The 11,143-nt window shown below is 43.8% G+C and overlaps 1 long non-coding RNA gene across 12 annotated transcripts; it reads right to left on the bottom strand.

Moving 5' to 3' along the window:
* Positions 1-3,267: 3,267 nt before the first annotated feature.
* Positions 3,268-10,900, bottom strand: LOC123061191 (uncharacterized). Of its 12 annotated transcripts, XR_006428657.1 has the most exons (11): positions 9,837-10,898; positions 9,565-9,699; positions 9,015-9,421; positions 8,652-8,738; positions 7,850-7,903; positions 7,601-7,727; positions 7,170-7,320; positions 5,883-6,782; positions 5,449-5,542; positions 4,611-4,717; positions 3,268-3,667 (listed from the first exon to the last, which is right to left on the bottom strand). It is a non-coding gene; the product is annotated as an uncharacterized lncRNA (long non-coding RNA). The 12 variants fall into 12 exon arrangements; XR_006428645.1 differs by having other exon boundaries at positions 4,366-4,717; positions 5,449-6,782; positions 9,837-10,899; XR_006428656.1 differs by having other exon boundaries at positions 5,453-6,782; positions 9,837-10,899.
* Positions 10,901-11,143: the final 243 nt, after the last annotated feature.

Raw genomic sequence — 11,143 nt, 5'->3', positions numbered from 1 at the left:
ATTGAGTCATGCTAGGGTACTCCATAAATGAAAAAATGGACATGGATGGATAGAGCATAACCATAACTCAAAATCATCCTTACTGAACATACTCAAAGGAGGCATGGATTACTATGTAGCAACATGAATACATGGCATAAAAATAACGGCAGAGCAAAGACTTAGTGAAATTCTAAGTCTCTGAAATCAGCAACATTACGAGAGCTACTTTGCATGCTTGTGCTAGTCACCACATTGATCACAAAAATACATGGCATACACCCCTGTAAAGATGGCATGGGATAGCCCAAAACACATGTAGGGCTCATAGTCATATGCAGCACACAATAATCATGGCAAAATGACAAATGCTCATAATCTGATAAGAATCAGCACCTAACATTTTATAGCACTCTTGCAACAGCAATTAGGGAATCAATATGGACTCAAACAAGCATGGTGCAATGGAACAAAATGAAGAGCTCAACCAGATGAACATTTTGATATATCATGCATACAAAACGGAGCAGCGAGCACAAAGTATGGCATGACGAACAGAGGCATGAAAATGTCGCAGATCTGGGACTTAGAGAAAAAAAAACAGGACCGAAAGTGAGCGTTGGATAACTATCATGCGCATAAGGCGGTGAATAGGGGGGAATGCTCACCATGGGCCCTTGGGCCGGATCGGAGCGGCCTGAGGGAGAGGCGCTGCTGGGCCGGCGGCTGAGGTGGCCCAAGACGGGGCCCACGAGCGCGAGAGGGAGGCGGCCCATGAGCGGGCGCTCGTCGTCTCCTCGACAGGAGCCGAGCGAGGCCATGGCGGCGCCGACGACGGCAGGGGCTCCAGCGGGAGGGCTTGAGGGCGCGGGGAGGCCGGGACGAACGGGAACGGGCAGATCCGGGCCTGAGGACCCCGGATCCGGTGAGACTTGAAGACGAAGAGGCCGGCGATGAGGTCTCCATGGCGGTGGCGGAGCATGAGGTTGGGTTGCCGGCGACGAGGCTTGCGACTATAGGGGAGGCAGCGAAGCGGGGCGGCACAGTCGGACCATGGCGCCGGCGGATCTGGTGGCGTGGGTTGTGCCGGCAGGCGGTGGTGGCGAGGTCGGTGCAGGCGGCGGGGCGGCGCAGTCGCGGCGCGCAGCGGCAGAGATCCGGCGAGGGTCCGGCGAAGCGATGCAGGCGACTCGGCCCAGATCCGGCCCGGGGCGGGCCTCCCGCGGGCCTGGCGGGCCGGCGGCGGAGGGAGGAGAGAGAGGGACAAGTGGCGGCATGCGGTTGGAGGAGAGCGGCCGCGGGGTGATGTGGCGGCTTGCGATTGGACGGAGTGAGGTGGCCGGCGGACATGTCTGGCGCGGACGGATGTGTTCGGCGGCGCGAGGAAGGACACGCTAGGGTTCATCCGCGAAAATTCGGAGGGAGACACAAATATATAGGTAGAGGGAGCTAGGAGAGTCCAAATGAGGTGCGGTTTTCGGCCACGCGATCATGATCGAACGACAGAGAGGATTGATGGGTTTTGGATGGGTTTTGGGCCACTTTGGAGGGGTGTTGTGCTGCAACACACACAAGGCCTTTACGGTTCCCCGGTTAACCATTTGAGTATCAAACGAACTCCAAATGGCACGAAACTTGACAGGAGGTCTACCGGTAGTGTACCAAGGCCGCTTGGCAAATCTCGGTCCAATCCGAGAATGTTTAACACCCGCAAACAAAAAGAGGCAAAAGGGAGCGCCGAAGGACGTAGGAGCGCCGGATTGCAAAACGGACAACGGGGAAAATGCTCGGATGCATGAAACAAACACGTATGCAAATGCGATGCACATGATGACATGATATGAAATGCATGACACGCAAACAAATGACAAGGCAACAACAGCAAAATAATGGAAGACACCTGGCGCAACGGTCTCGGGGCATTACAGAGGGTGAGATCAGGGAGCGAGATGGGGCTCTGGGTGCGGGCTGGCCTAGGTGCAGATGGGTCGAAATAGATGGGTTGGCTCTCTTCTCTCTCCCTCTAATTTTCTTTAACAAAAAAGCAATTAGAGAGAAGAAAAAGAAAGAGATGTTTAGGGAAAGAATTTGAGCAAGCAGATAATTTTTTTGGACTCACAAAAATGTGCTTTCTCCGAGAAAAATAGGAATGGTCAAGATTGCAAAGTTTAAATTCAAACTCATTTGAAATTAATAAAATGGTGTGACCTAGGACTAGGGTTTTGAAGTGCCCAGAAATTTTGAAAAATTCGGACGAGTCTCGATAAAACGATAAAAGAATAAGAGGACAAGTCAGAGACCAAGAACTAAGATAGGGAAGGCATGAAATTAAAATGTAGCGTTTTATGGTGCATTCCAAATAATGGAATATTTATTTTACCTCCCTATACATATTGGGATATATGTTATAAAGAGAATTTCACCACGTGAATTCTCTCGATTTAAATGGACCGAAGATCCACGCAATTTATTTAGTTAAGTTTTACAAAATTAAATGACATGATGGCATGATGGCATGATGTAATGCAAAAATAAATAGAGCAAGCAAAAATGAAACACACGGAGGTCACGAAAATATGAAAGTCGTCTGGAGCGTCGGTTTTGGGGCATCACACCTCCGTGCCACCCTACATCGGTTCTCCCTCGTCCGACATCTGAAGAGTAGCCGATGTCCAGTCGATGCCGGTCAATGCTTCAAAGGTCGCCTCATCATCTCTACTCCTAATCTCTACTAGTAGAATGCCCGTGCGTTGCTACGGGCTATTCCAAGCGTGCTCAAACATCAAATGGGCGTCTGAGCCTTGCAACGAGAGCATAATATTACTATGTGGCGACATAAAAGATAGTAAAATTTGATAAGAAAAGGCATCGTGTATAGTTTCTAACCATGTCGATATGTGTGTCCTTAGTCTTTCTCTGTAACGCGCTTTTGATTATTTCTCTTCTATTATTTATCTCCTGGCATAATGGATCTCCTTGTCCAATCAATCTATCTCTATTTGCAACATCTCGACCTCTCCTTCCTAACGGTGTACTCGTCCCATGTCGCCCGGCTGCATTGGCTCTCATTCCGACACCATCTTGTCCCCACTAACTTGCCCTCGCATATCCTAGATCAATCGTAGCACATCTTACCATTTTTTCAGAAACCGGCTCATCATCACTACACCACCAAGTGTCCTCCTCACCCATGGCCCAGCACAGCACAATAAGTAATCTTGGCCACATTCAAGCCAAGTATTAACTACAGGGCGCACACACACACACATACACAGTTGAATTTTTTTCTAAATTTGATATATTATTTGTGAGCTTATAAACCCCAGTGGCAAGGAAAGATACATAGAAACAACTATGAATTTCAATACCCGGAGAAAGATTTACAAGACAACAGGATGTATCCATGGAAAGGAAAGATAGTAGACTGAGCTCCATGGTTTCTACAACCCAACCCATATATCCATGCAAGAACAAGTGCTTGGATTCCACAGCCCAATGGCCGCAAGCACGTCATCCATAGTGTATGTTTCCACATTGTTTGTGTCTTTGCTTTATGAGTAATATCACACGCCAGTCTCCAAACTTTCCCAGAACCATCAAAATAAATATTCTCCAAAACATCATATTTGGTAGCTCTAATAATGTTGACGTGCAAATGCTGGACCGGCCCCAGCTCGCCCCTCCATCACTGCAAATAAGTATAGTATGCCCCATGGAGAGAAATATAACCAATATAACTTGTTGCATCTTCCCCAAAAATATATAACTTGTTGCATACAATAATGAATTGTGTCAAGTTTCAAGAGCATGTGGTCTCCTCAAATGCAATATATAACAACAAAGCAAAAATTCAAAGCAAATGATAAATTTATTTTCTTCAAACAATGGCATCGATTGAAATACCCCCAATGAGTATTCATCAGACCTGTCAGCTAAGTCAGCTACCATGAGGAGTAATTTCTTTTACTGATATGTAGTATAAAACTAAGCAAAACTGTAATATTTTGTGGATTACTTCTCGATACTATTTAACACATAAGTTTCAAGTTTACGACTTAATATTTAAAACAACATTGGCACTAAGTTATTTTTAAGTTTGATTGGAGGTTCGCCCAACGCATTACATTTCGTGGACTGGAAAGAACACATGTTTTCAAGACCAATTACTTGAATTAACTTGCGATGCTACTCGGTGAATCCGAAAATTCAGGAAGAATGAGGTGTTTAAAAAATAGATTTAAGAAAGTGGTGAGCAATCATAGCTCAGTCTCAGCCATTGATAGCAGATTAATATGATCCAAGGTGAGAGGACCTTTAAGTGTACATAGCTCAAGAATTAGCATATGACCTTATGTGATGATTAGTAGTATCATAGGATTGACTCACATGGATAGCAACATATATACAACTTCAATGGCATCCAGATCATATTTCACGACACCCCTTCCAGCAAGAAGAATGAACTGCAGTTTAATATAACCAGATAGATACCACACATAGATGTATATAACTCAGCTAATTTTACAAAGGTAAAGTTTCATCAAGCAAATGAGAGACATTTTTACCAAAGAGAATCAATCAGCTTAAATACATTGTGTAATATGTTACTGGAGGAGGAAGACCCAATAAACCTTATTCCAACAACACCAACATGTCCTCGCCTTTGCCCTTGTTCTCCTAGCACGACATCGTGGTCGATGATGGCTCCAGCCGCAACATGACATCACCTCAGCCAATGCTGAATCACAAGTTTACAACAGAATAAAATGTTTGCATTACCTCTTGTTTCCGAAACATGCAGAGTTCATTCTATTAAGTAAAGATAGATTAGTAGCAGACACAATTCTAACTAAAAAGGTTGTACATGGTCATCGTGCATACTGCATGTATCCAATAAGTTTAACTAATGGGAAACATTTTATGAGGAAACAAAGGCTTTTCCTATCAACATGTTAGCAAATGTTCATCCAGTGCTCCAAAAAATGTCAATGGCAGATCTACACAGCATTTTGGGGTGAAAAAAAATAGATTAAGAACATGCGTCTATGTTACTATTCATAAAGAATTTATAAAATTGGCAAAAAATTGGAACCACGATAAAAAGAATAGGTGCATTATGCATTTCAATTTTTACAAGAAAATATATCATCAAAGAAGATGAAAGCAGAGACCATTTTTATACAATATAACCGATGGTACAGAACCATCAACCATAAAACATTTGCATATCACAACTCTCAGCTCAATAAAATTCATGTTAGAACTGTAAGCATGTTTTTGTTACACTATATACATGTCAATATTTCAAGCAACTCGTTCCTTTTCTTTGTTTTCTAATAAGCACAAAGCATGAACTCTAAACCTCTCCTTTTGTGAAGAGAAGCATCCACAAAGCTCGGAAGGTATATACATTGTTGTTGCGGCATAATATTAGTCTGTACTCTGTGCTAACATAATAAAAAATCTCACCCACAGTGTCATGTCATCAGCGACAACGGCTTTTCCTTCAACGTTGCAGGCTTGTGCTCATTGCAAATCCATAATATAGCAAGCAATTGAAACACTGCATGAATAGCTTCCAAATCCATAATTTCAATGGAAAAAAAGGGGAACAAAAAGCTACAAAATTTATCCATCTCTACCTATTGCAAGGTGCACAGGTACTGCAGGGCATAATAGATTATTGTAATAAATTTGTACTCTCTATGTATTAGTTTGTTTCTTGCATCAATTTGATAAACGAACTGGGTTGCAGTGGTGCGTCAATAAGAATCATTATATAGGACACAATGACACACACAACAACACTTAAATCACGACACATAAAATTCAGGGATATGCATACAAAAAAAATCAGGGTGCATACCGGCACCTCCCAGGCTCAAATAAATCAGGGTGCATACCGGCACCTCCACGAGCGCATATGCGCAGCCACCGCCCCATCCGCTCTTGCAACTGGTCGACTCGACACAGACGTGCAGCCGCCACTCCATCCCCTCTCACGAACGCTCTCTCTATCACGGCCGCCGCTTGGGTTGATGTTGTCGGAGCCATGTCTTGATCTCGCCGGTCCATGGTAACTTGTTTCTCTCGAGAACCGCCTTAAATTCATAGTACAAGAAAACAACACATACCTCTCTGGAGCTCTATGTGGGTTGTGAAGTCCATGCTTAATACAAATGGTTGCAACATGAAATTACTTTATACTGTTTGAGAACACACTTCAGATCTAATACACACACGACAATACCAGTAAAGTTTAAACAAAGAAAATTGATTCTTTGTATTTTGAGCTCTTTTTGGAAGAAAAAGAATTTGAACTGAGAAAAGTTGATAGATACTATGACTAAATTATACTCATAGCGCTGTAGCATGGAAATCAAAAGAGAAGCACCACAAAGCATCAATACATTTATTTTAGATCCCTGAACCTTAGCAACTTTGATTAATTTTTTGCCATTTAAAGGATCAACTATCCAGTTCCAATTGGCAGACTATATCCATTTTGCCTGCACTGCACTTAACTTCGTCAGTGGCTGTGATGAAATAGCATAAAAGTCAGTCTTTGTATTTTGAGCTCTTTCCGAAGGAAAAAAATATTGTATTTGAACTGAGAAAAGTTGAGATACTATGACTAAATTACACGCATAGTGTTGTAACATGGAATACAAAAGAGAAACACCGCAAAACATAAATACCTTTATTTTAGATCCATGAACCCCCAGCAACTTTGAGAGATTTTTCTCCATTTAAAGGATCAATTATCCAGTTCCAGTTAGCAGACTTTATCCATTTTCCCTACACTGAACTTAACTTCATGAACAACTGTGGTGAAATAGCATAACTTGGTGGGGAACATGACAATCACAGATTAAACCACGAAGAAGCAGAACGATTCCATGTTTTAGCAATTCAGATTCAGGTTATGTATTTTTTCTAAATAATTGCGCGGCCATAGTACAGTAATAAATGTTCCTATAGCTGCAGGACAAACACATGAGAATGATCTATACTATAATGTCTATAAAGGGGTGTCGTCAAGTTATCATGGCACGCGCCTAAAAAATAAAGCACAACAATGACCAAACCCATCTTGCCCATTTTTCCAAACGTTACTTCACAGGAATAAAATCTTGTACTGATAGTACAAATTAGGTGCAATGGAATACGTCGAGGGCGCGGCGGCGTACCTGTCTTGTTGATGCGGCCGCGGATGGAGACGGGGGCCAGCGCGTGGTGCGCCGGGAAGACGACCTTCTACGTAACCCAATTCATCGTCACCATGCCATCATCGTGCGCACGGGCACCAGTGTCATCGTGGAGATAGTAGATAAAATACCCCTTCAATTGTAGAATTGTTATAGAGGCGTCACAACTATGCTACTACTGCACAAATCTATGAAAATTTTTGAAACTAAATTATCACATCTAAACTCAAAACATCGGGGCATCCTTAATTCATTCATTCAGAGCAATGCAAACCTCCTAATCGAACATGCTGGACCTATGAGCTAGAAACTTTTAAAAAAATTGTAAAGAAATAGCAGATTCATGAACCATACATGACCTGATTAAGCCCTAGTAAGGATAAATCAGTGTCTATATGAATGCAACCATGTACCTTTTATCTCTGTGTTTTCTACGTAATCCAATTCATATGATACCCTTGGTTTTTCTGAACTTGATGGGTAACAAACAATCTTCAAATATCCCGAGGGTAGAAAATCATCTGAAAGCTACACTCTAACCTGCAACAATAAGGGGAGAAAATTATAATACACATTGGCTAGCAAAAATGATTACCATGATCTTAAATAAGCAAATAGAGCAGTATTGTTCCCACAAAGGCAAATGACAGAGTACAGCAAACCTGGAAGTACCAACCATCATATCTTGAAATATGTTGTTTACTTCATCGACGGATCTAACAAAACTGAATTAAGTTAGAAACCTGATCAGGTGCAAGCTTGCAGTATGGAAGTAGATCGATCATGGGCACAAGAAAGGAATTGAATTCAATATTGAATAATCTCCTCACTCATCTCTGGTGCTTTTGCAAGAACGGAATTAAATTCAATATCAAAGAGTAGATCTCTTGTTTTAAGCTTGACTTGATTATATTGTTAACTAAATTCTGCAAAAAATAATGCACACGTTCTAAAATTTGAGTCATCTAGCAAAAGGTATTTCAATCTATAAAGTTGTTGGTGCAGGCATCCACTCTGCCTCTAAACCTCCATGTCTCTTTCTGTCATGGGTCATATTTTTGCAGAATTTAGTTAGAACCATCAAGTGAGTTTTATTTAACTCACAAGCTTATATGCATCTGGAACTTTAAGTTATACTCAAATCTCTACAGAAAGGTGAAGAACCATGCAGGAACTAAGAACAGATCGTGAACTTCTAACAAAATCTCAAAACTGGCACATGAGGGGACATATCCTAATATTGAACGTAAGTCGGCATGAAGATGTCCCAAGATACAAACTTCGTGTAATTTATCGTGAAAATTGTCCCTGATACAATCTAAAGTCCAAATTTTCATCAATCTTTATTACATAAAAAAACTTTTGTTTTCTTTGATTAAACATGCATACCAGACCTCTCCAACAAGATGCACCCCTCCAAAATGATTTATGAAGCTGACGGATATAGAAAGCATGTAGCCATACCTATTCTTGTGCATGTCTTCACAGCTTGAGAAAAACGAGGTACCATCATCTTTCCAATAGTTTGCTGACTGCTAATCACCTTGCAGGCTAAACAAACACGATGGTCAAAGTTCTAATTAATTCAAACACAAACAGCATAAAAAAACTGAGATGGAAGCCACTACACACATACTATTCTGAATCTGACAATCAATTGAATTGACACATTTCTATTTGTACACTTGTAGACATCTCAAATATCACAAATTACATTTTAGATTTTGTTCACACCAGATTTTGTTCACATACTCTAGTAATTACTGGTAGTGAAAAAATGGTTAACAAATAGAACGTGGTGTGATCTTCAAAAAAGAGGAATGGAACCTGGTGCGTTGTTGCTTCAGCATCGCGTTACTACAACAGGAAGCCATCGGCCTCCTCCCGCTAGCTCCGAGAAACCGCATTTCCGCTGTCAGGGTGCCGGCGTCTTCTTCAACATGATAGCCTCCCTCCCTCTGCTTCTTGCTGTCTCCAGTTGTGCCAACATCAAAGAACCATCCACCCCTAGCATCGACGAGTGCGTTGAATGGGAGACAGCAGAGTGAGAGTTGGGCCTGAAGATGCTGTCACATGCCTTGCTGATCATTTGACCTGTCAAGCACCAGTGCGACGGATATGATCGGCGGTCACGCCATCCCCGGATGCACAGTTCCTCCGCTCCTTCCCTGCCATAACCCAGAGCCCTCCGACATAACCCACCACGACTCAGAGCCCTGCTCCATGCTCCGCTCCTTAGCAATTTGTAAATCAAAGAAGGCAAAACGAACCACTCATATAAATTTTGCTGTGAAGTTGCTTCTACACGTGAACATAAGTAAAAGGGGTACCAGAAACTACAATTAGGCAAAACTTGTGAACCTTCTTAGTCTCATACCTGAAGCTACAAGGCCGTTGTGGCACCTGTCAGACAGTAGAGCAATAAATAGGATTGGCTATCGTGCCATTCCCGGATGCACAATTCCTCTGCTCCTTCCCCGCCACAATACAGAGCCCTCCTCATGCTCCACTCCTTAGCAAAATCAAAGAAGGCAAAACAAACCACACATATAAATTTTGATGTGAAGTTGCTCGTACACGTGAACATAAGAAAAAGGGGTACCATAAACTACAATTAGGCAAAAAATGTGAGCCTTCTTAATCTCATACCTGAAGCTACAAGGCTGTTGTTGTCATCAACCATTGCTGCTGTATGTGCGTATATTGGTATTCAACCTCAATTTCACCAATAAAGTAGGTAGAGATTCTTGTTACCGTGATAGAAGAAACACTATGAAATGCATCATACATAAGAAAATTCAGGAAAGGTGTCGCATCTAGTCCTACTACATCAGAAGCATCCTTGTCGTTGACCCTGTTGGTTGACGTGATCATGAGGACCAGGGTTCAGGGCGGTCGACACATGGTACGCCGCCTCCGACTTAGGAGGTATAGACGCGGGCATCAGGCTCCATCTGCTCAATCATAATTAGCAAGTTTCAACCTACAATCATGCACACTTTTCACTTACTCCACTGCAACCTATACTCCATAAGAGACAAGCACTTACCAGCCACAACATCAAATACAAGGGAAACATGCAAGTGAAACTTGGAAGGTATAAACATGGATTTATTGAGCACATTATAGGTTCCCGGACTATAGGATGCTATAGCTGCAAATTATAGATTCCATTCGGTCATGTATTCCATTCAGCAACATCTCTGAACCTTACCAGTCAATCTGTCTGAACTGCAATCCTCTTTCCTCTCTGTACTATCTTTTTTTCATATCTGAAGATTGCACAACACATACCAGTAGCAGCATCGAGGTCACCACGAGGCAGCCGCCGCTCCTTCCCATCATCCATGGACTCCATCTTCCTCGGGTCCACGGGCTCGAGCGGGATGCCGGCGATGGCCAGAGGGGCGGCGGTGCGCATGCCAGCAGGGGGAAGGGAGAACAAGGGCGGCGGCGCGCCCTCATGGAGGAGGGAGGAGCAGGGGTGGTGGCATGTGCGCCGGGAGTAGGTCGGGAGTGTGTGGGAGGGGCGCGCATAGGCGGCATGGGTGGCCGGGAGCGAGGGAGGAGGTGGGGGTGGGGCGGCATCGGGATCCAGGGAGGTTTGGGCTCGGGCAGCGCCCGGAGTGGGGGAGAAGATGGGGGCGGGGCGGCGCCGGGAGTGGGGGAGAAGATGGGGGCGGCGCGGCGCCGGGAGTGGGGGAGAAGATGGGGGCGGGGCGGCGCCGGGAGTGGGGGAGAAGATGGGGGCGGGGCGGCGCCGGGAGTGGGGGAGAAGATGGGGGCGGCGCGGCGCCGGGAGTGGGGGAGAAGGTGGGGGCGGGGTAGGAGGAATCGCTCGTACCTGCCCTAGCATCTTTTTTTTCACTGGTTAATTTTCGTAGGTTAATTTTGGTAGATTTTTTTATATCCGTTTTTCTATCTATGGACCGGAGGTTTGCACCCTCGTCCCATCG

This window comes from Triticum aestivum, chromosome 3A (assembly GCF_018294505.1).
Source record: "Triticum aestivum cultivar Chinese Spring chromosome 3A, IWGSC CS RefSeq v2.1, whole genome shotgun sequence".
NCBI classification, from domain to species: Eukaryota; Viridiplantae; Streptophyta; class Magnoliopsida; order Poales; family Poaceae; genus Triticum; species Triticum aestivum.
The sequence above is the reverse complement of the archived record's forward strand: the minus strand, read 5'-3'. Positions and strand labels throughout refer to the sequence as shown.